General features: G+C 36.7%; 1 long non-coding RNA gene across 1 annotated transcript in view; it reads left to right on the forward strand.

Moving 5' to 3' along the window:
* The window catches only part of LOC148648107 (uncharacterized), a 47,651-nt gene extending 21,666 nt beyond the window's left edge, over nt 1-25,985 (forward strand). The window contains exon 3 of the long non-coding RNA XR_015926644.1: nt 25,880-25,985. This is a non-coding gene — a long non-coding RNA (uncharacterized LOC148648107). The remainder of the gene's footprint in view (nt 1-25,879) is intronic.
* The last annotated feature ends 1,297 nt before the right edge of the window (nt 25,986-27,282 follow it).

Below are 27,282 nucleotides of genomic sequence, written 5' to 3' on the forward strand. Positions count from 1 at the left end.
TCGGTTCTGACTGATAAAATCATTCGCTAACATATATTTTCCCCTAATATGAGTAGAATGTGGTATTGATATGTTGAAGGTAGTCTGAATCCCTAACCCTAAGCTTCCCAATCCTTAGCTAGGGTTAGGGTTTGAATTCCCTCAAACCATAGAGAAGTTGTGATGACATGGCTGTGTTTCAGGACGGAAATGAAATGTAGGAAAAGTACTATTTCCAAGTTAGCTTCACATTTTTTTTTCATCCATACGTGGCTGTATCCACTGCATTGGCCTAAAGGGGAATGTTGTCTATATTGCCCTAAAAGCCAATTTTTGAAGGAAAGTGAGTAATGTTTTGAAACTTTTGCACTTGGCTTTCATTCCATTGAGGCACATCATCAAATACATTGAGTATTTATTTTGTATTCCTGACTCTTAACCTAGCCAAGCCCAAAACAATGCTCATTGAGGACATGAGATTTATATTAACAGATTACTTGATGAAAAACTAAATTTAAGCATTAATGATGCTTTCTCATTGTTTTAGGGAGGTTGCTATATCGGTTCTGACTGATAAAATCATTCGCTAACATGTATTTTCCCCTAATATGAGTAGAAGGTGGTATTGATATGTTGAAGGTAGTCTGAACCCCTAACCCTAACCTTCCCAATCCTTAGCTAGGGTTAGAATTCCCTCAAACCATAGACAAGTTGTGATGGCATGGCTGTGTTTCAGGACTGAAATGAAACGTAGGAAAAGTGCTATTTCAAAGTTAGCTTCACATTTTTTTTTTCATCCATATATGGTTGTATCCACTGCATTGGCCTAAAGGGGAATGTTGTCTATATTGCCCTAAAAGCAAATTTTTGAAGGAAAGTGAGTAATGTTTTGAAACTTTTGCATTTGGCTTTCATTCCATTGAGGCACATCATCAAATACATTGAGTATTTATTTTGTATTCCTGACTCTAAACCTAGCCAAGCCCAAAACAATGCTCATTGAGGACATGAGATCTCCATGAACAGATTACTTGACAAAAAACTAAATTTAAGCATTAATGATGCTTTCTCATTGTTTTGGGGAGGTTGCTATATCGGTTCTGACTGTTAAAATCATTCGCTGAAGTATATTTTCCCCTAAAATGAGTAGAAGGTGGTATTGATATGTTGAAGGTAGTCTGAACCCCTAACCCTAACCTTCCCAATCCTTAGCTAGGGTTAGGGTTAGAATTCCCTCAAACCATAGACAAGTTGTGATGGCATGGCTGTGTTTCAGGACTGAAATGAAATGCAGGAAAAGTGCTATTTCTAAGTTAGCTTCACATTTTTTTTTCATCCATATATGGCTGTATCCACTGCATTGGCCTAAAGGGGAATGTCGTCTATATTGCCCTAAAAGCAAATTTTTTGAAGGAAAGTGAGTAATGTTTTGAAACTTTTGCATGTGGCTTTCATTCCAGAGAGGCATATCATCAAATACATTGAGTATTTATTTTGTATTCCTGACTCTTAACCTAGCCAAGCCCAAAACAATGCTCATTGAGGACATGAGATTTATATTAACAGATTACTTGATGAAAAACTAAATTTAAGCATTAATGATGCTTTCTCATTGTTTTAGGGAGGTTGCTATATCGGTTCTGACTGATAAAATCATTCGCTAACATGTATTTTCCCCTAATATGAGTAGAAGGTGGTATTGATATGTTGAAGGTAGTCTGAACCCCTAACCCTAACCTTCCCAATCCTTAGCTAGGGTTAGGGTTAGAATTCCCTCAAACCATAGACAAGTTGTGATGGCATGGCTGTGTTTCAGGACTGAAATGAAACGTAGGAAAAGTGCTATTTCAAAGTTAGCTTCACATTTTTTTTTTCATCCATATATGGTTGTATCCACTGCATTGGCCTAAAGGGGAATGTCGTCTATATTGCCCTAAAAGCAAATTTTTGAAGGAAAGTGAGTAATGTTTTGAAACTTTTGCATTTGGCTTTCATTCCATTGAGGCACATCATCAAATACATTCAGTATTTATTTTGTATTCCTGACTCTAAACCTAGCCAAGCCCAAAACAATGCTCATTGAGGACATGAGATCTCCATGAACAGATTACTTGACAAAAAACTAAATTTAAGCATTAATGATGCTTTCTCATTGTTTTGGGGAGGTTGCTATATCGGTTCTGACTGTTAAAATCATTCGCTGAAGTATATTTTCCCCTAAAATGAGTAGAAGGTGGTATTGATATGTTGAAGGTAGTCTGAACCCCTAACCCTAACCTTCCCAATCCTTAGCTAGGGTTAGGGTTAGAATTCCCTCAAACCATAGACAAGTTGTGATGGCATGGCTGTGTTTCAGGACTGAAATGAAATGCAGGAAAAGTGCTATTTCTAAGTTAGCTTCACATTTTTTTTTCATCCATATATGGCTGTATCCACTGCATTGGCCTAAAGGGGAATGTCGTCTATATTGCCCTAAAAGCAAATTTTTTGAAGGAAAGTGAGTAATGTTTTGAAACATTTGCATGTGGCTTTCATTCCAGAGAGGCGTATCATCAAATACATTGAGTATTTATTGTGTATTCTTGACTCTTAACATAGCCAAGGCCAAAACAATGCTCATTGAGGACATGAGATTTATATTAACAGATTACTTGATGAAAAACTAAATTTAAGCATTAATGATGCTTTCTCATTGTTTTAGGGAGGTTGCTATATCGGTTCTGACTGATAAAATCATTCGCTAACATATATTTTCCCCTAATATGAGTAGAATGTGGTATTGATATGTTGAAGGTAGTCTGAACCCCTAACCCTAACCTTCCCAATCCTTAGCTAGGGTTAGGGTTAGAATTCCCTCAAACCATAGACAAGTTGTGATGGCATGGCTGTGTTTCAGGACTGAAATGAAATGTAGGAAAAGTGCTATTTCTAAGTTAGCTTCACATTTTTTTTCATCCATACGTGGCTGTATCCACTGCATTGGCCTAAAGGGGAATGTTGTCTATATTGCCCTAAAAGCAAATTTTTGAAGGAAAGTGAGTAATGTTTTGAAACTTTTGCATTTGGCTTTCATTCCATTGAGGCACATCAAATACATTGAGTATTTTTTTTGTATTCCTGACTCTTAACCTAGCCAAGCCCAAAACAATGCTCATTGAGGACATGAGATCTCCATGAACAGATTACTTGACAAAAAACTAAATTTAAGCATTAATGATGCTTTCTCATTGTTTTGGGGAGGTTGCTATATCGGTTCTGACTGTTAAAATCATTCGCTGAAGTATATTTTCCCCTAAAATGAGTAGAAGGTGGTATTGATATGTTGAAGGTAGTCTGAACCCCTAACCCTAACATTCCCAATCCTTAGCTAGGGTTAGGGTTAGAATTCCCTCAAACCATAGACAAGTTGTGATGGCATGGCTGTGTTTCAGGACTGAAATGAAATGTAGGAAAAGTGCTATTTCTAAGTTAGCTTCACATTTTTTTTTTCATCCATATATGGCTGTATCCACTGCATTGGCCTAAAGGGGAATGTCGTCTATATTGCCCTAAAAGCAAATTTTTGAAGGAAAGTGAGTAATGTTTTGAAACTTTTTCATGTGGCTTTCATTCCAGAGAGGCATATCATCAAATACATTAAGTATTTATTGTGCATTCCTGAATCTTAACCTAGCCAAGCCCAAAACAATGCTCATTGAGGACATGAGATCTCCATGAACAGATTACTTGACAAAAAACTAAATTTAAGCATTAATGATGCTTTCTCATTGTTTTGGGGAGGTTGCTATATCGGTTCTGACTGATAAAATCATTCGCTGACGTATATTTTCCCCTAAAATGAGTAGAAGGTGGTATTGATATGTTGAAGGTAGTCTGAACCCCTAACCCTAACATTCCCAATCCTTAGCTAGGGTTAGGGTTAGAATTCCCTCAAACCATAGACAAGTTGTGATGGCATGGCTCTGTTTCAGGACTGAAATGAAATGTAGGAAAAGTGCTATTTCTAAGTTAGCTTCACATTTTTTTTTTCATCCATACGTGGCTTTATCCACTGCATAGGCCTTAAAGGGAATGTCGTCTATATTGCCCTAAAAGCAAATTTTTGAAGGAAAGTGAGTAATGTTTTGAAACTTTTGCATTTGGCTTTCATTCCAGAGAGGCACATCATCAAATACATTGAGTATTTATTGTGTATTCCTGACTCTTAACCTAGCCAAGCCCAAAACAATGCTCATTGAGGAAACCATTGAACATGAGATTTCCATGAACAGATTACTTGACAAAAAAACTAAATTTAAGCGTTAATGATCCTTTCTCATTGTTTTGGGGAGGTTGCTATATCGGTTCTGACTGTTAAAATCATTCGCTGAAGTATATTTTCCCCTAAAATGAGTAGAAGGTGGTATTGATATGTTGAAGGTAGTCTGAACCCCTAACCCTAACCTTCCCAATCCTTAGCTAGGGTTAGGGTTAGAATTCCCTCAAACCATAGACAAGTTGTGATGGCATGGCTGTGTTTCAGGACTGAAATGAAATGTAGGAAAAGTGCTATTTCTAAGTTAGCTTCACATTTTTTTTTTCATCCATATATGACAGTATCCACTGCATTGGCCTAAAGGGGAATGTCGTCTATATTGCCCTAAAAGCAAATTTTTTGAAGGAAAGTGAGTAATGTTTTGAAACTTTTGCATGTGGCTTTCATTCCAGAGAGGCATATCATCAAATACATTGAGTATTTATTTTGTATTCCTGACTCTTAACCTAGCCAAGCCCAAAACAATGCTCATTGAGGACATGAGATCTCCATGAACAGATTACTTGACAAAAAACTAAATTTAAGCATTAATGATGCTTTCTCATTGTTTTGGGGAGGTTGCTATATCGGTTCTGACTGTTAAAATCATTCGCTGAAGTATATTTTCCCCTAAAATGAGTAGAAGGTGGTATTGATATGTTGAAGGTAGTCTGAACCCCTAACCCTAACCTTCCCAATCCTTAGCTAGGGTTAGGGTTAGAATTCCCTCAAACCATAGACAAGTTGTGATGGCATGGCTGTGTTTCAGGACTGAAATGAAATGTAGGAAAAGTGCTATTTCTAAGTTAGCTAAACATTTTTTTTTCATCCATATATGGCTGTATCCACTGCATTGGCCTAAAGGGGAATGTCGTCTATATTGCCCTAAAAGCAAATTTTTGAAGGAAAGTGAGTAATGTTTTGAAACTTTACCATATGGCTTTCATTTCAGAGAGGCATATCATCAAATACATTGAGTATTTATTGTGTATTCTTGACTCTTAACATAGCCAAGGCCAAAACAATGCTCATTGAGGACATGAGATTTATATTAACAGATTACTTGACAAAAAAACTAAATTTAAGCATTAATGATGCTTTCTCATTGTTTTAGGGAGGTTGCTATATCGGTTCTGACTGATAAAATCATTCGCTAACATATATTTTCCCCTAATATGAGTAGAATGTGGTATTGATATGTTGAAGGTAGTCTGAATCCCTAACCCTAAGCTTCCCAATCCTTAGCTAGGGTTAGGGTTTGAATTCCCTCAAACCATAGAGAAGTTGTGATGACATGGCTGTGTTTCAGGACGGAAATGAAATGTAGGAAAAGTACTATTTCCAAGTTAGCTTCACATTTTTTTTTCATCCATACGTGGCTGTATCCACTGCATTGGCCTAAAGGGGAATGTTGTCTATATTGCCCTAAAAGCCAATTTTTGAAGGAAAGTGAGTAATGTTTTGAAACTTTTGCACTTGGCTTTCATTCCATTGAGGCACATCATCAAATACATTGAGTATTTATTTTGTATTCCTGACTCTTAACCTAGCCAAGCCCAAAACAATGCTCATTGAGGACATGAGATTTATATTAACAGATTACTTGATGAAAAACTAAATTTAAGCATTAATGATGCTTTCTCATTGTTTTAGGGAGGTTGCTATATCGGTTCTGACTGATAAAATCATTCGCTAACATGTATTTTCCCCTAATATGAGTAGAAGGTGGTATTGATATGTTGAAGGTAGTCTGAACCCCTAACCCTAACCTTCCCAATCCTTAGCTAGGGTTAGAATTCCCTCAAACCATAGACAAGTTGTGATGGCATGGCTGTGTTTCAGGACTGAAATGAAACGTAGGAAAAGTGCTATTTCAAAGTTAGCTTCACATTTTTTTTTTCATCCATATATGGTTGTATCCACTGCATTGGCCTAAAGGGGAATGTTGTCTATATTGCCCTAAAAGCAAATTTTTGAAGGAAAGTGAGTAATGTTTTGAAACTTTTGCATTTGGCTTTCATTCCATTGAGGCACATCATCAAATACATTGAGTATTTATTTTGTATTCCTGACTCTAAACCTAGCCAAGCCCAAAACAATGCTCATTGAGGACATGAGATCTCCATGAACAGATTACTTGACAAAAAACTAAATTTAAGCATTAATGATGCTTTCTCATTGTTTTGGGGAGGTTGCTATATCGGTTCTGACTGTTAAAATCATTCGCTGAAGTATATTTTCCCCTAAAATGAGTAGAAGGTGGTATTGATATGTTGAAGGTAGTCTGAACCCCTAACCCTAACCTTCCCAATCCTTAGCTAGGGTTAGGGTTAGAATTCCCTCAAACCATAGACAAGTTGTGATGGCATGGCTGTGTTTCAGGACTGAAATGAAATGCAGGAAAAGTGCTATTTCTAAGTTAGCTTCACATTTTTTTTTCATCCATATATGGCTGTATCCACTGCATTGGCCTAAAGGGGAATGTCGTCTATATTGCCCTAAAAGCAAATTTTTTGAAGGAAAGTGAGTAATGTTTTGAAACTTTTGCATGTGGCTTTCATTCCAGAGAGGCATATCATCAAATACATTGAGTATTTATTTTGTATTCCTGACTCTTAACCTAGCCAAGCCCAAAACAATGCTCATTGAGGACATGAGATTTATATTAACAGATTACTTGATGAAAAACTAAATTTAAGCATTAATGATGCTTTCTCATTGTTTTAGGGAGGTTGCTATATCGGTTCTGACTGATAAAATCATTCGCTAACATGTATTTTCCCCTAATATGAGTAGAAGGTGGTATTGATATGTTGAAGGTAGTCTGAACCCCTAACCCTAACCTTCCCAATCCTTAGCTAGGGTTAGGGTTAGAATTCCCTCAAACCATAGACAAGTTGTGATGGCATGGCTGTGTTTCAGGACTGAAATGAAACGTAGGAAAAGTGCTATTTCAAAGTTAGCTTCACATTTTTTTTTTCATCCATATATGGTTGTATCCACTGCATTGGCCTAAAGGGGAATGTCGTCTATATTGCCCTAAAAGCAAATTTTTGAAGGAAAGTGAGTAATGTTTTGAAACTTTTGCATTTGGCTTTCATTCCATTGAGGCACATCATCAAATACATTCAGTATTTATTTTGTATTCCTGACTCTAAACCTAGCCAAGCCCAAAACAATGCTCATTGAGGACATGAGATCTCCATGAACAGATTACTTGACAAAAAACTAAATTTAAGCATTAATGATGCTTTCTCATTGTTTTGGGGAGGTTGCTATATCGGTTCTGACTGTTAAAATCATTCGCTGAAGTATATTTTCCCCTAAAATGAGTAGAAGGTGGTATTGATATGTTGAAGGTAGTCTGAACCCTAACATTCCCAATCCTTAGCTAGGGTTAGGGTTAGAATTCCCTCAAACCATAGACAAGTTGTTATGGCATGGCTGTGTTTCAGGACTGAAATGAAATGTAGGAAAAGTGCTATTTCTAAGTTAGCTTCACATTTTTTTTTCATCCACATATGGCTGTATCCACTGCATTGGCCTAAAGGGGAATGTCGTCTATATTGCCCTAAAAGCAAATTTTTGAAGGAAAGTGAGTAATGTTTTGAAACATTTGCATTTGGCTTTCATTCCATTGAGGCACATCATCAAATACATTGAGTATTTATTGTGCATTCCTGAATCTTAACATAGCCAAGCCCAAAACAATGCTCATTGAGGAAACCATTGAACATGAGATTTCCATGAACAGATTACTTGACAAAAAAACTAAATTTAAGCGTTAATGATCCTTTCTCATTGTTTTGGGGAGGTTGCTATATCGGTTCTGACTGTTAAAATCATTCGCTGAAGTATATTTTCCCCTAAAATGAGTAGAAGGTGGTATTGATATGTTGAAGGTAGTCTGAACCCCTAACCCTAAGCTTCCCAATCCTTAGCTAGGGTAAGGGTTAGAATTCCCTCAAACCATAGACAAGTTGTGATGACATGGCTATGTTTCAGGACGGAAATGAAATGTAGGAAAAGTACTATTCACATTTTTTTTTTCATCCATACGTGGCTGTATCCACTGCATTGGCCTAAAGGGGAATGTCGTCTATATTGCCCTAAAAGCAAATTTTTGAAGGAAAGTGAGTAATGTTTTGAAACCTTAGCATGTGGCTTTCATTCCAGAGAGGCATATCATCAAATACATTGAGTATTTATTGTGCATTCCTGAATCTTAACCTAGCCAAGCCCAAAACAATGCTCATTGAGGACATGGGATCTCCATGAACAGATTACTTGACAAAAAACTAAATTTAAGCATTAATGATGCTTTCTCATTGTTTTGGGGAGGTTGCTATATCGGTTCTGACTGTTAAAATCATTCGCTGACGTATATTTTCCCCTAAAATGAGTAGAAGGTGGTATTGATATGTTGAAGGTAGTCTGAACCCCTAACCCTAACCTTCCCAATCCTTAGCTATGGTTAGGGTTAGAATTCCCTCAAACCATAGACAAGTTGTGATGGCATGGCTGTGTTTCAGGACTGAAATGAAATGTAGGAAAAGTGCTATTTCTAAGTTAGCTTCACATTTTTTTTTCATCCATATATGGCTGTATCCACTGCATTGGCCTAAAGGGGAATGTCGTCTATATTGCCCTAAAAGCAAATTTTTGAAGGAAAGTGAGTAATGTTTTGAAACCTTAGCATGTGGCTTTCATTCCAGAGAGGCATATCATCAAATACATTGAGTATTTGTGTATTCTTGACTCTTAACATAGCCAAGCCCAAAACAATGCTCACTGAGGACATGAGATTTATATTAACAGATTACTTGATGAAAAACTAAATTTAAGTATTAATGATGCTTTCTCATTGTTTTAGGGAGGTTGCTATATCGGTTCTGACTGATAAAATCATTCGCTAACATATATTTTCCCCTAATATGAGTAGAATGTGGTATTGATATGTTGAAGGTAGTCTGAACCCCTAACCCTAACCTTCCCAATCCTTAGCTAGGGTTAGGGTTAGAATTCCCTCAAACCATAGACAAGTTGTGATGGCATGGCTGTGTTTCAGGACTGAAATGAAATGTAGGAAAATTGCTATTTCTAAGTTAGCTTCACATTTTTTTTTTTCATCCATATATGTCTGTATCCACTGCATTGGCCTAAAGGGGAATGTCGTCTATATTGCCCTAAAAGCAAATTTTTGAAGGAAAGTGAGTAATGTTTTGAAACTTTAACATGTGGCTTTCATTTCAGAGAGGCATATCATCAAATACATTGAGTATTTATTGTGTATTCTTGACTCTTAACATAGCCAAGCCCAAAACAATGCTCATTGAGGAAACCATTGAACATGAGATTTCCATGAACAGATTACTTGACAAAAAAACTAAATTTAAGCGTTAATGATCCTTTCTCATTGTTTTGGGGAGGTTGCTATATCGGTTCTGACTGTTAAAATCATTCGCTGAAGTATATTTTCCCCTAAAATGAGTAGAAGGTGGTATTGATATGTTGAAGGTAGTCTGAACCCCTAACCCTAACCTTCCCAATCCTTAGCTAGGGTTAGGGTTAGAATTCCCTCAAACCATAGACAAGTTCTGATGGCATGGCTGTGTTTCAGGACTGAAATGAAATGTAGGAAAAGTGCTATTTCTAAGTTAGCTTCACATTTTTTTTTTCATCCATACGTGGCTTTATCCACTGCATTGGCCTTAAAGGGAATGTCGTCTATATTGCCCTAAAAGCAAATTTTTTGAAGGAAAGTGAGTAATGTTTTGAAACTTTTGCATGTGGCTTTCATTCCAGAGAGGCGTATCATCAAATACATTGAGTATTTATTGTGTATTCTTGACTCTTAACATAGCCAAGCCGAAAACAATGCTCATTGAGGACATGAGATCTCCATGAACAGATTACTTGACAAAAAACTAAATTTAAGCATTAATGATGCTTTCTCATTGTTTTGGGGAGGTTGCTATATCGGTTCTGACTGTTAAAATCATTCGCTGACGTATATTTTCCCCTAAAATGACTAGAAGGTGGAATTGATATGTTGAAGGTAGTCTGAACCCCTAACCCTAACCTTCCCAATCCTTAGCTAGGGTTAGGGTTAGAATTCCCTCAAACCATAGACAAGTTGTGATGGCATGGCTGTGTTTCAGGACTGAAATGAAATGCAGGAAAAGTGCTATTTCTAAGTTAGCTTCACATTTTTTTTTCATCCATATATGGCTGTATCCACTGCATTGGCCTAAAGGGGAATGTCGTCTATATTGCCCTAAAAGCAAATTGTTGAAGGAAAGTGAGTAATGTTTTGAAACTTTTGCATTTGGCTTTCATTCCAGAGAGGCATATCATCAAATACATTGAGTATTGATTGAGTATTCCTGAAAGCTATTTATAAAATGACCAATGTATTTGTTGATACATGCAAAAATTAAGTTGAGGAGCAACAGACCAGAACACAAGACACACTTTTTTACATAGAGAACCATGGGTCCGCAGCTTTTTATCTCATAAGCCTTTCATCTCATAAAAATTGCACAAAGATAAAACCACATATTAACAATTTAAAAAAACAACCACAAGTTACAAATCATTAAGCATTGTTTATTAAAGAAAATACTCAGAGATAAGGTGTTTATTGATATCATAAACATTTTGAATGTAAAGAGAAAAGATGAAAAGACTAAACTTTACAGATCCTTAAGCATTATTTATTAAAGAAAACAAGCAGACATGCAACATTCATTTCTCACAAATTAGATTGTTATTGGAAAATTATTTTCATGACAAACATGCTTTTGTCAGTGTGCTGGAACTTCTGTAACTGAGCTTGCTATGTTCTAAAAGCTGACTACATGGGTTCAGTTATGAAACAGCCTGAAGGAATTCTTGGATCACCATGCTACTGGCTACTGGTATGCTTGTTTGCTCGTTTGGAACTTACAATCTGAAATTGTTCTGATTAAACTAATAATTGGATTAAGTGATTCAAACCTCAGGTATAATAACGCATATCTCCATAAAGACACCACGGACCTCCTCTGTGGACAAGAACTGTGGAACTATAAACTGTGCTTCAACTATCAATTGGTTTGTCACTCAAGCATCACTCAAGATGTTTTCTCTTCCAGATTATATTGGGGTAAACTCAGGATAGGCAAAGGTATTTAGAAAAGTCCAGCTAGTGGTTGCTGTTAAACTCTATTTCTCCTATTCCTTCTTTCTTTTTTAGTACTTTCCAGCAAGCCGCTGTAAAATCAAACATAAAAATAACTTTTTTTTTTTCAAATAAAAAACTATTATAATCTCCTGATGTGCTTCATGGGGCTTGGTGCTAGCTGGTTATGTTGAATCAGTGTACATCCCTCAGGAGCATTGGCGCCGCATGGTGATAATGCTAATTAAGAAAGCAAATTTTGCTTTATGTTAAAATATGGTAGCAATTACAGTTTCCACATTGCAAGAAAATATTGCTCAATTTGTGCTGAGCTCCAGAAGCATCTGCAATAAGCGCACAGCCCGCTGCACTGCCATTACTGACAAGGGTGTGCTTCTCCCTGCACACTCAGCCTGGATTGTTTAATTAACTCTGAAGGAAGGAATGTGAAATATACTGGGTATATTAGTTTGTTTATCTGCATTACTCCCCTGCAATGGAGTACTTTATTACATACCTCCACGCAGTGTGCCAGAAAGCCTTAATCAGACACAAACCCCAGAAAGGCGCATCAATGTCAAAATGCAGTTGGAGGAATTTTGATCTTTTAAAAGCATCACAACTGTCCTGTAACTTTATCAAGTCTAATAAAAAGCAAAATTTTAACACTGCCTGACAAGGAGTTCTTTTTATATTCAAACCTATCTGTGTTAGATACACAGACAAGTGGCTTGAGTCTAATTTGATCACAGTCATCCAACATCTGTTGTTCGTTGATCATCAGATGTGTTGATTTCCCCATTTAAATCATCCTGTTTCACTCAACGAGGCATTTAAACTGCCTGGTTTTCCATTTTCATTTGGCTTCTTGTTAACTGCTGTCATGGTTGTGTAATTCCATTACACAGCAACTGAAGGATTTAATTCCTCACCATTATTCTTAACGAATAAATGAATAACCTAATATGGCAAAATGCTGACACTCTTCTGGCTACAGAAATAATACTGCTGCCCATGAAAAGACCTCAGAAGAAGAGGGGACAGAACAAGTCCTGCATCTTCCAGATGAATAATTAAATAACAGCTTAGGATTTACATTTTGTCCCAAATTTTGCATGTACTTTTTTGACCAAAGCTTTTGTGGCTGGTCTGAAACACAATTCTCTGCCATGTTGCTGAAAGCGATTTTCTGGGTTTTTCGGAAAATTACTGGATGAGATTTTGAAATCTATTTGCAAATAATAAAGCAGGATGGGAGACATAGCCTACTCATACTAGCAACCTTTCTAAATGGTCTAGCGCCTTTTTATGAGCAAAAGCCACCCAATGCCTGTACTTGGGGATGACGGAGAAGGATTTGTTGCTTGTCTTCTCTCCTGTCACTTCTCTCTGTTAGTGCTGTGGGTTTGTGGTGTGAAAATGATAAAACTGAACTGAAGTTCTGGGTTTTGTAGGATGTTTTCAGTCTCCCCTGTGCAAGTACAGGGAGTAACAATGAGTTAAAATGAAGAAGACATGGCAAATGCAAGCTCTGTGGGGCAACAAGAAAGAAAAAAAATTCTATTCATTAAGACAAGTGAAAAGGCAGAGCTGCAAAGTCTGTAATTCACCTCTAAGTCCATTAAGAGTTTACCAGCACACACTGGCTCCTGCAGCCTGCTTCCACCCCACTCCCACCATGTTCTCCTCCCACCCACTGACCTACCATCTGCCTCCACTCACCCAAGCACTGCACACACATTTACAGCACTGCTACACGAAACTCAGCAATTCTGAGAAACAGTGTTGCTTGAGGCACTTGTCTTCAAAGGCAGTCAAGTACTGAATATCAACAAGTACAGTTTAGAACTACACAGTACAAGGCTGTGAAAAGGCACTTGTTCCAGTAAATATTTGTTCATTTTAGGATGCAGTTCCAATGTCAGGATGGGGGAATTCTAATTTGGTTATTGTTGCTCTGCATGCAAGAACAATAATTGCTATGAGTTTCACAATTTAAAAAAGATCTTTCTAGCTTGCCTTAAATTGCTTTCGAGGCAGATCTTTTCTACATACTGTCACTGATCTTTTTAGCTGACAAACATCTGTGCATCAGTTTCACTTTTCAGTCATATTTAGATACAGAGAAAGGAAATTTGAGTCAAACTCTGATTCAATTGAATTTCAACTCATTAATTGTATGATACAGGAAAAGATGCAAGGAAGGACAATTGAAAATCACTTTATATCCCCTGTATTTTAAACAATTTCCTCTTTCACACAGATCGCTGCTGAATCATCCTCACTAGAATTACTTCTGTTGCTTTACCTTATTTTATTCACACAAAAAAAATACAGGGGTCAGTTTAATAAACCTACCTTCAGAATCCACGTATTTATGAGTGTGGGAGTCTGCTGACACCAAAAAGAAAGCAAAAACAGTCATGTTAAAATAATACCTGGCAATGAATCTGAGCTTAATATCAACTTACGTGTCAAAAGTAAGAGAGGATTTTGAACAAGCCAATGCACCTAATTTTTCTTTCATTATGGACAAGGTCGGCATGAATAAGATTTCTGATCACCATTATTAAATTTCAGAATAATAATACCACTTTGCTTTCAGCTATAAAAATAGTTGTTGACAGCCTACAGAAACCTAACTAACATATTGAATGCAGGCAATATGATCAAATAAGGATGACTCTAACCATCCTTGAAAATAATATTCATATAGTTTTCTCTAAAGGAACATGCACATACAGTGTAATCTGCAATATAAAATACCTTGTATAAGTCCTAACATATGTATGCATTATACATGAAATAGGCTTTGCCACGTGCACCCCAAGCAATGTTCAGAGTCTTGGATCTTTTATGGCTGTTAAATTATGAATGAGCTCTCTAAGAAGGGATTACTGATGATGAGGTTTTCATTTCAAAGAGATACTTGCCTTTAGAGAGTCTTTGGCAGATCTCTTTTGAAATTTTGAAACCTAGCCCTTGTTAAAACAGAAAATATATGAAAAATACTATCCTTTCTAGAAGTGTCTCTCATGCTTGGATAGAACACAGTTTTACTATACTGAAACTTGGATTTCAAAATTTCTAAGAATGCAATGAAGATTTTTTTTCATTGATGTAGCCTATAATGAAACTATTGTTTTAACATTCATTCCTTTTTTATTACTATGGACTTGATGGGTGGACAGTTTTTTTTTTTCACAAAACAAAATCTCCAGAAGAATGTAATATAAATTATACAGCTGGGATCACAGATTGTGAATCCGACTGTCTTTAGTACCACAGAAGTCTTTGTCTTCCAGTCCCAAGCAGAGCTGAGAAACTCGTACATACAGACTTCATTTTTCAACAAGGACAGCGTCCATCTCTGGACAGGAATCTCCCTTTACTGACATCAGCAGACCTGCATTATCAGGTGACAGAGCATTCTGACAACACTACATCTCCCAGTATGTAATCACCATGTACAGCTGCTGCAGAAGGGTGGTCATACTTTGTTCCTCCAGAGTCATGACCCACGAAGATGGATGACATTTTCTGCAATCAAAACCTTCTACCAGAGTCTGGCTTCCAGGACTAGTGTGACACTTGTGAAGTTTGTCGCAAGCTTACATACTGTAAGTTCCATGTATTGTAGGAGTGATTATTAATGCCCTAAAAACTGTAGCAGTTTCCTGGACATCTTTTATAAACGATCAATTGTCTCTGAGTAGTATATTATATATATATAGTAGCATCACAGGCATCCTTTATCTTACCACATGTCATAGCCTGGAGACCTTGACAATTTGACCGTTTCTGCCTTGCAAGTGTAACAGGGCTAATCGAATGTGGAACCATCTACAGAAGGAGATGTGACCCGCCTCAACCCACCACCAGATAGAGTACTTGAACCATTTCCAGCAGGGGCATGGTGAACTGTATGACAGAAACATTCTGGAAAAGCTACTCCATTAAAGTGCTTTCCATTTAGTTCTACACTTGTGATTTGTTCACCTCACACAGTTTTGAAGCCTCATTCTTTCCTGTACTCTCTCTGTTACTCTCCCAGTGTGCTTTGACTTTGTTGAATTAGAAGCTTATTCTGTGAAAGGCTGTGACACAGAGCCAGGCAGAGAGAGGGGTCCACGAAGATCAAAGCTGACATAACTGATCACTCAGCAGGATACTGCACCCGTTGCATACTGTATTGTCAGCTGGCCAAGCACAAGAGGAAACTACATGAAATATGAAGAAAAAAAGAAAAAACATGTGTTATTCTGTTTGGAGATATAAGAATAAAAAAGATTTTGACATGTAAAATTATTTCGCTTTTGTCTTCGTCAAAACACGTTCTGACTGATAATAAGTGTTGTTGAAGCTCTGACATCCAAACGTTTAGTGTTTACGCGTGCTGTGAAGTTATGTCTTGATTCTATGGGCAACAAGCTTTAGCTCTAGAAAAAACTAGATAGCAAAGAGTAGGAGTTTGGTTCAGTAACAGCCTCTATGTTCTAGTGAATACAAATTCTGTTCAAAATGTTAAGAAAAATGCATGATAAAAATAGTCATTGGAAATTATACTGGATATAAAAACAAACATAACTCAAACTGTATTACACATGTATTCATAACGTGTGTGATGTATATTTTTTGAAAAGTATATGGATTTTTTATTTTGATTGTTTTTTTGGCATCATTTTGATTTATTGATCGTTCACGACTAATCATGATACTACAGAGGGATTTGGTGCTGACAATTTTCAGTTTACTGAAAAACTTTAAGTTTACCAAGTTCTCTTTATCTAGTAATCAAGTTGTTGAGTAAATCACCCTCATGGTTGTCTGCGAGGGCGGTATGGTGTCACAGTAGTTCGCATTGCCGCCTCACAGTGCTGGGGCCCTGGGTTCGATTCCAAACCTGGAGTTTGTATTGTATGTTCTCCCCATGTTCGTGTGGGTTTCCTCTGGGTGATCCAGTCCCACAGTCCAAAGACAAACTGGTAGATTAATTGGCTTCTTGGGGAAAATTGCCCTGGTGTCACTGTGTACATGGTTGTTTCTGTTTGTGTGTGCCCTGTACTGGACTGGCGTCCTGTCCAGGGTGTGCCTTGACTTCTGTTTGCTGAGATTCCCGGCAAACCTAAATTGGAAAAGGGGTTCCAAAATGGATGGATGGGTTGTCAGCAAGTGTGGTGCTGATGTTGAACTGTTATGTACAACAGACGCATCGATTGGGAGGTGCAAATGTGAAGAAAAAGTTGCTACAGGACCCCATTTGTAGTGATTAATGGCAATCTGACAGCAGAAACTACATTCATCAGATCCTGGGAACTCACTTGCTGCACTTCCTGCAGGCTTCTCCTGATGTGAAAAAATTCTAGAAGGATACCACAGCCATAACACTGACTTCCTCAAAGCTGAGAATGTGCAAGTTACTCCACAGCCAGAGGTGAACCTAATTGTACATTTGTAAAATGAGTAGGGAAACCAGGTGGCATCTAGGCCTTAGAGACCAGTGAACTCCAGCACCAGACATGTTTGCCCAAACCCAGTATGAGGAATGGGACAGAATCCCATAGCTGATCTTTTCCTCTGAATAATTATTAAACTTTGCATTTCATAGCTGATGATCTCAAAGACAAATTCTGAGGCATATGAAACTTAGAAGCCCTCAAATTGTGATCCATTCACTGAGAAACGTATTACTGCTTTGGACACCTTGCCAGAGGGAAAAACGTGTTTTAACTTGGGACCACATTTGCAGTCAAAAATGCCAGATTTCAAGGCTTATCTTTTTCTTTTTCTCTCGGCCTAAAGGGAAAGAGGGGCGGTTTTGTGAAAATCCTTTGGCAGTTGGGAGATTAAACCGTTTCAATCGATTTATCTTTTCTGTCAAATACCACACTAATAAATAAATCTTTCTCTGTGAATATAACACAGCACATAAACACCTTTAGCTTTTTTTTTTCTCCAAGGCTATATCAAAAGTAGCTAATGGTAAATTTTATAGTTTATTGCCTTTCTAGTGCAGCACAGTGGCTTAATGGTTAGCATTGCTACTTTGCTGCATTGTGGCCTTGGGTTCAATTCCTGGGGTGCTGTCTGTGTGGAGTTTGTATTTTCTGTGTTCACATACTGTAGGTTTCCTTCACGGGCTCCACTTTCCGCCTACAGTCATACTGTTAGGTGAATTGGCTTCTGGGAAAAATTGGCCCTGGTGTGTTTGTCTCTGTGTGTGTCTCTGTACAGTACTGGCATCCTGACTTGTGCCCATTGCTTGCATATAGACTTCAGCTCCCCTGTGACGCTGTGTTTGATAAAATGGTTAAAAAGTGCATGGGGAAAAAAGTTTCAAGTGTAAAAAATGAACTTTAGTATCAAAGAAACGTAAGCTTTGGGTTAATCATGTTTTTAACTTTGATCTTAACCTTAAATGTAAACCTAATCCTCCCTGAAGCTGCTGCTCCTATGAACTGGAGGTGCAGTCTAAGTTGGATCATTTCATGCAGTATGTTTTCTGCACATATATTTCTATGTTCATGGATTTCAGTGCCCTTGTTTTCTGATCTAATTTAATTTGCATTTTCTTAGTACAAATGGTCCATTGTTATATGTTTTGTGTATCTGGTAGTGTGTTTCTTACAGTTATTTATTACTGTGAAGTGCTTTTTGGAATGTCACAGTAGATCCATGTTGGCTGACAGGGCTACCCCAATACATTGTTTATCACCACAAGTAAAGAACTGATTAACTTAAAACGAACTTCAGAGGAAATCTCTCCCACTTGTAGTGACAATAAATTTACTGAGTGGACTGTCATCTGAGATCCAAATTCCTGTACAACTTGTGTCAAATATTTTCAGAGATCCACATCACAAAACCAAATCACAAGAAATTGCCGATGTCAAGCTGCGACTAGACTCCCAAGAAATGGTAAAAAGTTCTGACATATATTTGCTCTCAAGCATTCTGTAAAAAGGCTTACAAACCCCATGGGAATACTGTATATAAAACATTTGTACCTTAAACACTTCTTTAAGAATTTTAATCCGTTTTTTTGATTGTATTTACTTTTTCTAATGATAAATTATTCCAATGGAGAATTTTAGAGGTGGTTAGTTTGTCAGTCTATGTGATATCAATTTGGTAACACAGAGCATTTTGCCATTGGCAAGAGTTTTTCTAAATTATTTATCACTGAAACTCAAATGGCAGGCTGTGGTTTTATAATGAAAACATTATAAAACCACAGGGATATTAAAACATGCATTAATCCTGATCAGTAGGTAACTATTTCCTATAAGCCCTTTTGAACTCTGGAGGCCCTGGAATGATTTTGTTCTATGTTTACTGTCCACAAAAATAGTGGACTATTTTTAATTTTAAAGCAAATTAGCAGAAAGTTTAGACTAACCTATTGTAATTGCTGCCCATCAGTAATTATCAAAATATAATTTCAGAATGGGTACCTACACTGCCAATTTTATTTTATTTTTTAAGTACATTTAATTTTTTCAGTCCTCTTATAATTAATGTTGTATATCTCTGTCATGAATGTGTAACTGAAGACCTTCAGCAGCCACAGGCTCCAGAGAAAAATCAAACCGAGAGAATTGTGTATGCAAATCTCCATAGTAAGACTTAGAGTGTTTTTCTTCAATAGTTCTCTGTTAAGTGCCTTGCTCAAGGGTAAACCAACAATATATTGGCTGGTTTGAACCTACAATCTTCCTCTTATAAGTTCAGAACCCTAAACAACACTTACTGTACCACTGCTGCTGGGAACAACTTACAATATAATATTGCTGGCAAATGAAACTTCTTGTTATAAAAGAAGCTGAGAAAGCTACTAGGATTACACACAATGAAAAAAAGAGATTCTCCTCTCCTTATCAATGCTAAAGTCCCAAGGGCAGTAAAGAGAGCTCTCTTTACAGAGAGCAGTGTCAAGAAAAGTCTAAATAAATAGGTTACAGTTACAGATTGCCCATGGTCCTTTGCAAAAGACACAAACAATTCATGGGAATGACATGCCCACTACTGGAACAGTGAGCTACCGGACAAGTCAGTGGCTTCTCCCCATGAATAAGAAGTTAGAAACACATAAAACATCTCACACAAGGCCACTAATAGTACCAATACATTTTCAAAAAGCAGTCAGTACAGTGATTTAGATTTAAAAAAGATAACTGAACCTTTAAGATAATTAAATTATTCAACACTTTCTGCTTTGTTTCAGGTGAATTTCAAATTTAACTTGGTGTAGATAAGGCTAAAATGGTTGGAAAAAATCTCAAAGTATAATTAAATCCACAGAATCATCAGACTTTCCGACTGCAGCTGGAGTAGGAAAACAGTGGGATTCTAAATGAGCATTTCTATTTTTGATGTTAATCAACTTCAAATACAAGGTTGCCAAAGACTTATTGTATCAGGGTTCAACGTTGCTCTATAAACAGCTATCCATCAACATCAGTGGCACTTTAATAACAATGGATTTTCAACAAACATTAGACAGCTGAGGTTGTTGACTCAATATTACAAATTTAATAATGTGTTCTGAAGAAACGCTGAGCTCAGTGCAGACATGAAGCACAAGAGGATCACACTATGTGAAAGTGCACCCTTACAGCCCCATTATCACTGTTTTACCATCAAAGGACATAAATGAATCACCACATAAACATATTGCAGGAATGCTTTTATACTAATAATGCCTCTGAATAAATGATTGATCACAATTTTAATTTATAACACTGAAGAACAAAAGAGCCAGTAGGGAGCTCTCTTACCTTCAAATGCTCTGATATCAAGATAACAGGAAGCAAGCAGGCAAGGAATATTTCAATGATTTTGCCTTCCTTGGGGGTTTCATGACTAACAAAGGAGACAATATTGAAAACCAGCTAATCCTGGTAAATATTGTGTAATCTCTAATACTTTAAAAGATATACAAGATGCAGGATTGTGTACAGATGAAGCAGAGGTGTGTTATATGCATTCAAACCCTGGGCTTCAGACACTGGCAGTAGTACATCTCTAAGTACTAAGCACTGCTCAAAATAGGCATCAAATCCACTATGCTAAATGTCTAGCACTATAACAAGAAATGTGTAAAACCTTGACAGTCTAAAGTAGTGCCATCACCATAACAGACTTACTATAGATGAACAGATCTATTCCAAAATAAATATTTAGGAGTAATTTAATTTCAAATAAGGCATCACAGCTTCCAGCCTGGGTCATATCAATTGGGAATCTGAGTACAGGATGAAACTCATTGTTCATAAAAAAAACTGCTATGTGCTGTAGTAGGAGTCTACCCCTAGCTTTCTTCTACAAGTATTTGCTGAACCTCAGGCACAATACAAATAATATCCACCTCCCCTGGCAACTAGTAAAGCTCAGTGTACACCCTCTCTCGGCTCGCTTTTACAAACACAAGAGCTTCCCAGTCCTGATTTTCAGAATCTCCAGGTGAGCTCTCATTTACTGAAATGAACTAAACTATTTAAATGAACGGTTTGCCTGATTAGATCTTTTTTTAACTGTATTCCTGTTCTGAAAAGATTGGACAGTTAGAAAATTAACAGTTCCTTATATCACCTCACTGGAAAATATTACATCAGGAACTGCAATATAAACCACTAGAGATACAAGAAGAAACAGCATTGCTCATTACATTTCCTGATACTGTACAGTAGATCATTTCCACCTTTACCTCTACGACTTTAGGTGCTTTAAGGGCTGTTTTAACCATTAATTAACTAAATCTTTCATTTACATTTAAGGGCTTAATTTTATGTTCAACTATCATAAGTTATTTTCAATTCAAAGTTGAGCTGAAAAAGTGATTCTTTAATGGAGATTTAAAAATGCACCAAAACATTAATGATGGGTCCATACTACCATGTTTTTTTGTGTAGAAACCAAAGAAAAAAATGAAGAATGACACATTGGCCATCACATGTTATAGTAATACATTTGTTTTTATTTAGTCCATTTTTAGTTTTTATTTTGGATTTTCTATTGTACTGTATATATCTTTAGGATATTTTCAAAACTACATTATAGAGTAATCTAGTAGACATCTTAGTAAAGTATTGTGTGTTGGCAACAATGGTACACTGCAGAAAACAATCCAGAAATACAACATTTACCATTAGCTGTACAGTCTCCTTTGTCAATTTAGACAGTGAGCAATGTTTTCTGCCACTAAGAGGTAAAGTTTGGTCCCGGTGCAATGCTCCCTCTGCAGCCTCTACTATTCATGCTGGATTAAATTAAACTTTATTTAATTCTGTGCAGCAGTTGCTGAAGCATGATCCACATGCTCAACTCTCTATGTTAACAGATTCACACAGCCTCTGTAACACTGAAACCTATTGAGCAACAAATACAGGTATCTCACCTTAGTGGTAGTTATAGTGCGCATCACAGGCAGGTTAAAGGGGAGCTGCAGTCCTAATTTATTAAATCTCTGAAACAAAATAAATAAATTGACGCTATAGAAAACTTTAACAAAATTAAAATTAAGCACAGAGTCATGAATTTTTGTGAAAGTACTGTAAGTTGCCATCTTGTCGCAAACCACTGGCGAGTGAGAGTTCCCAAGAACTGCTACGTGATGTGGCCCTTCCTGCTCGTTAGTCCCTGTAATGACTAATTTAAAAGAGATGTATTCACAAGACTGCTTCTTTACAATGCAAAGAACAAAAGAAAGACAAAGAAATAAACTATTTTGTGACTTTTGAGGTTTTACAAGTTACTGTGTAAATTTTACTTTTATTGTGCACTCATCAATGATAATTCTTTCTGTTCCCGAAATATAAAAATAGCTTTGCAGTTCCCCTTTAAACATAGTTACTGTGACACATGACAAAGAAAGAAACTCCTAAAAACATGTTTGGTCTGGAAAAAGCAGCATTAAGTATCTGTGTGAGGGTCAAAGTCTCAACTGGAAGCCCATTTTCTACACAGCATCTATTTCATGAATACCTTGAATACCTGTCTTCCTGGCTAGACACTGTTAATCAGAAAATTTGGCATAGTATTTACAGACCTGCAGCAACAAGCACAGCAATGAGACTGAAAACATCCACAGCCCCTAAAAGAAGACAGCCTTCACGTCACCTTAATAAAAGTGGAGGAGGTCTATTAGTCTTCTTAATATAAGAGATAGTTTAATGAGGTATATAAGGGCTCAGGTGAAAAGAAATGCTAATGACACCTGAGCACTAGAGATGAGCAAACAGTGTCATTTACTGATTCACCAATTTAAATTTCTTTAAATTGCTTCCTTCACAATAGTTGATAGTTATAGCTTATATCTGACCTACTGTAATAAAGGACTAAAGAGATCAGATTTTAAGGTGGAACAACTAGTAGACTGTCACTTCTGAACTCTGATTAGAAAACGCAAGAAGGGATTGCAGCTGAGCTGTAGAAAGCCCTCAAGAGTAAACAGTAGGAAAATGTGAACCAAACTGCTTTTAGTTATTTATTTTGAAATCTAAACGGTGCACAGGACCTACAGTATAACTACTTATTCACTTTGATATTTCAGCTTTCAACAAATTACTTTAGTTACTTTACTTCAGCATGCATTACCATAGTAACCAAAAACCCGATTAGAGACTAGAACAGTGACACTAATGACTGCCATGTTAGATGAATAAACATGTTATTAACACAAAAATCTACACTATGTAAATGACAAGTTTTGGCATTAATACATCCAAAACATTGAAGCCGTCAACAACAACAGTATAAATATTAGACTTCTTTGTGAGCACATGATAATAGCTTCGGATATGTATATATCTACAGTACATGTTCCGTTTTGTGTGACCATATGTAAAGAAGGAAGGAGAGCCCTGCACCTATGCATCTTTGAAATGATGGGCATTATGGAGCTGTAAGGTGTCTTTTGTTATACTAAATCTCTACCTTTAAATGACATTAAATTAAACTCAAAACCAGGGCATTATCTGCAAGATGTGTGTGTTAGACAGTTTTCTGAATCTTCACTGTCTAAAAACGCTTTCTTGCTCTGAATGCCTCCACCCCTTATCATATTTTAAACACTGCCCTTTCAGACACAAAGCCCTAATGAATTCTTCCCAATTACTCTGATATTAATTTGTGCGACATTTTAGATTTTTTTAATGACTGTAAGGAATGTGTTATCTGACAGAATGTCTTTGTTTTGATGAAGCAGGTAGTTTAAGTGTGTTACATGCTCAGTAATAAAGCTGTCATCAGCTCATTAAGAAATGCTGAATAGTGCAGGTCATTCTGACATTGTGCTAACGGTGCTTTAAGGACTGAAGATGATTTAAGGATGTCGACATCCTACAGCTTTAAAGACAAAAATGGGAAATTTGTCATAAATATCTAGTACGTGTTGAAAGCTTTAAAATCCACAAACCTTTCACAGTTTGGACTGCATGCTATTGGAGAATTTGCTTGTGTTTACCCTTTGGTCGTGACAAATGGTTACACTTTATATTGTAAAAACAAATATATAAAAAACAAATGCTGAAGGTCAAACAAAAACATTATATATTCATATTTCTGTGTTAAATTAGATTATATCATTTAATTCTCATGCAAACATATTTTTTGACTGCCAGTCTCAGTACTGTTTTAGTTGTTTAACAACTGGTTAACAATATTGTTAAAACTGTCAGGAAGAACACTGCAAAATGTATCCCTGTTTCTAGGTCTCCTGCTCTTTTCCTAGTACTTGTAGACCTGATCACAGCATTTCAAATCCCCCTTTGTTTTTAAATGACCATTTCTATACGCTTATGGCCGAACTGTCCTGCTGAAAAGCCTCAGACAAACCTTTCGATTTCCAGATTGTATTGCATGATCACCTTTTATTTTCTTAATATTTATAGCCTCTTAAACATGTTACTGGGGATGTAAGCATGCTTTTCTTCAGTAAATACTGTTCTTTTCTTTGTCAGATTAATCTTCTGGTACTGACAGAATGTTCCAATGAAGAATCTGAAGAAAGTATAAGAATCTTGTACTGTTCAGGTGGATTCCAGCATGCATATTTTCTTGCCAACAGAATGCTTTACACTTTTCATAGACCTCCGAAATGACTTCCTTGTATCTGCTCTACAAAGAGTTCAGTTTAGACAGTATCAATCTACTGTATGCAGAGGTGGTGTGTAATGTTGTAGCCACTGCAGTTTAAAAGGCTGGATGTGATGGTGCAGGATAAATGGGATGACCCTCTGCATTCCAGGATCTGGCCTGTCCCTCACAGAACTCTCTTCCTGTTCTTGCTGGATCAATCTCCTGATTGATGAAACATTCCATCTTGTTCCCAGGGCAACCTTTCTCACAGGCAACCCTCCTTCCATCATTCTGATAGCAACCAGGCAGTGTTCATTACTCAGGAGCGAAATCTTAGGATCGTTTGTTTTTCTTGCATTAATTAAAATCGTTAATTAATGATTTTTGAATGGGTATTTAAACATACCCCTTTATCAATTTTGCTTTGAAAATTGTACTCAACTAAAATATTAAACACAGAGCTATTGAATGTTTATGAAATGTAATTGCATAAGCATGGTATTTTGCTAACCCACTACACTAACACTACTGAAACAGTCAACAGACTCACTCTATGCTCACTATTTGTAGTATAAATAATGTTTCACAAATAAGCTAATTTGCTCAACAGGCTAATTGTATTTTCATTGTGGATGAGTATATTCCGACATACACCACTGTAATTATTAGACAAACATCTTTCTTTAAGCTTCTACCCAGCAGTGTTCATTTCCCAACCATATTCTAGCAGGCTTTTAAACTGCTTAGAGGAATGAAGATTCAAGCAGTAAAAAAAATAGCTTTTGACTCTGGGCTCTTGGCTTCAAGCCCTTGTGTTTATAATAAGCAAAAATCTGCAAGGGAGCAAATAGGTAGTGTCAGTGTCATTCGTTTAGACTCTGTTCCTAGGGATCTGTGCATGGTGCCCGGCACTACTGTATGTTATCATTGATAATACATTACTTTAGGAGAAAGGGGGATCGTGGTATGTAACAGCCTCATTTCAGAATGACCACAGGTACCAAAATGCATTTTCAAAGTTCAAAACAACAGGCCAATAGACAGACGCCACTGCTAAGAAGGGTCTGAGAATGTTTTGGGAAAAAAAACAAACAATTGATGGATTATAGCCTGAAAACAAATTAACTTAATTCTGAGATGAAGCTGGACTTAAGTCTTTAGATTGTCCCTTTTCTACACGTGTTTGGATGTGAGTAAAGAGTTTATTAAACTGTATTTTATACTATTCCTTTACACATCTTACTAGCCTGCTCATCTAAGTACCTGACAATTTCAAATGGGTAACCCAGCTGCAAAAAATGTATCAACTCATAATGCACTCAGTAGTTCAACCAATCCTAATCAATGTTAAATATAATGTTTGACAGGATTCCAGCCTCACCCAGCCCCTTCACAAGGAATGAACCAGGGAGCTGCAAGCTGTGAAGATGGAGTGGAGGGAGGGGAATGAGAAAGAAGCACAATGGAGGAACTCATCAGGTGAGATTTTTCTGCTTAAGAGAGAGGAGGTACACGAGATTAGATATTTGACCTCCACCTGAATTTTGGTTTCAAAACATCATTATTAATTTCAGCAATGCATCCGGACATACTGTATAAGGCCACGAAGACATGTCTCTCTCCGATTTGACTAAAGCAATATGAGACCAGGAATAATTTTCTTTAATGTAGGAAAATAACTAATGAATTAAAATATATTACTTTAAATAGATAAGCTCCCTGCCCCTAAGCCAGACAAATAATTAAATTAGCAGGTAACAGCAGGCTTTAAATAACAATGACCTTTAAAAGCTGCACATTTTAATTACAGTAATTTCGATTTTTAAAACCATACAGTAAATGTCAAAAAAGGTAAAGCCTGGTTATGAAAAACAAAAAGGGAAAATAACAGACTTGCTTTTGCAAGCGGGTTCTGACTATGTCCGTTTTCATACAGCAAATCGTAAAAGCATTGAATCATTGTTTTTATCACATTGTTGTTTTGTTAAAAGGTTGCCAGGCATTATTCTTGTGCATCTGCATTGTTGTAATGAACACTACAAAATAAAATGCAATAAGAGCTCAGTAAAATACTGCCAGTGCTAGTACTACAATATATTAAGAAAGCCTGTCCAGTTTGCAAGGTGGTAGGTATACGGAAGGCATAAAACTGCATTCATTATATCACGCAGAAAAAGAAGAGGGAATCAAGCAGTCTTTGAAGCATTGAAGGGTCATGCTCCCACTGATTAGCCAACAAGTCCACTCAGCATCCCTTCTCCCTCACTCCTCAAACAGATATTCTCCAGACTCTGCAAATTAACTCACAGGGATGGACCATTTACTACTGCAGCTCATCCAAACGTGAAATGTGTGTGTACAGATGTTTTTTTTTAAAAAAAGAGACATAAAAAATAAGAAGAAAAATTTTGCTTAAAGGAAAAAAAGTTTTCTAGGACAGAGTTACAATGACTACCCTTGGCCTAAAAATCTGTCCCAACCGAGAGCTACAAAACAGGATAGAACATGAATGAAATTAATTTATCAGAAAATGAATTTATTTCTTGTCACGATATGTGAAAAGAAAAAAATGTGCCAAACTCTGTTTAAAAACATGTTAGAAGCTTTCAAATTGTGGTTGAGGAATATAGGCCCTATTTGATACTGGGAACAGCCACAGACGGAGGTTTAAAAGACTGCATAAAGGTTTAGTCTGAGCAATTATAAGAGTTAAAAAGATTTGCAATTAATGCAGAAATTGATGTCCTATGACACATAAATTAAAAGTCAA

Source organism: Lepisosteus platostomus, chromosome 15 (assembly GCF_059453375.1).
Source record: "Lepisosteus platostomus isolate fLepPlt1 chromosome 15, fLepPlt1.hap1, whole genome shotgun sequence".
NCBI classification, from domain to species: Eukaryota; Metazoa; Chordata; class Actinopteri; order Semionotiformes; family Lepisosteidae; genus Lepisosteus; species Lepisosteus platostomus.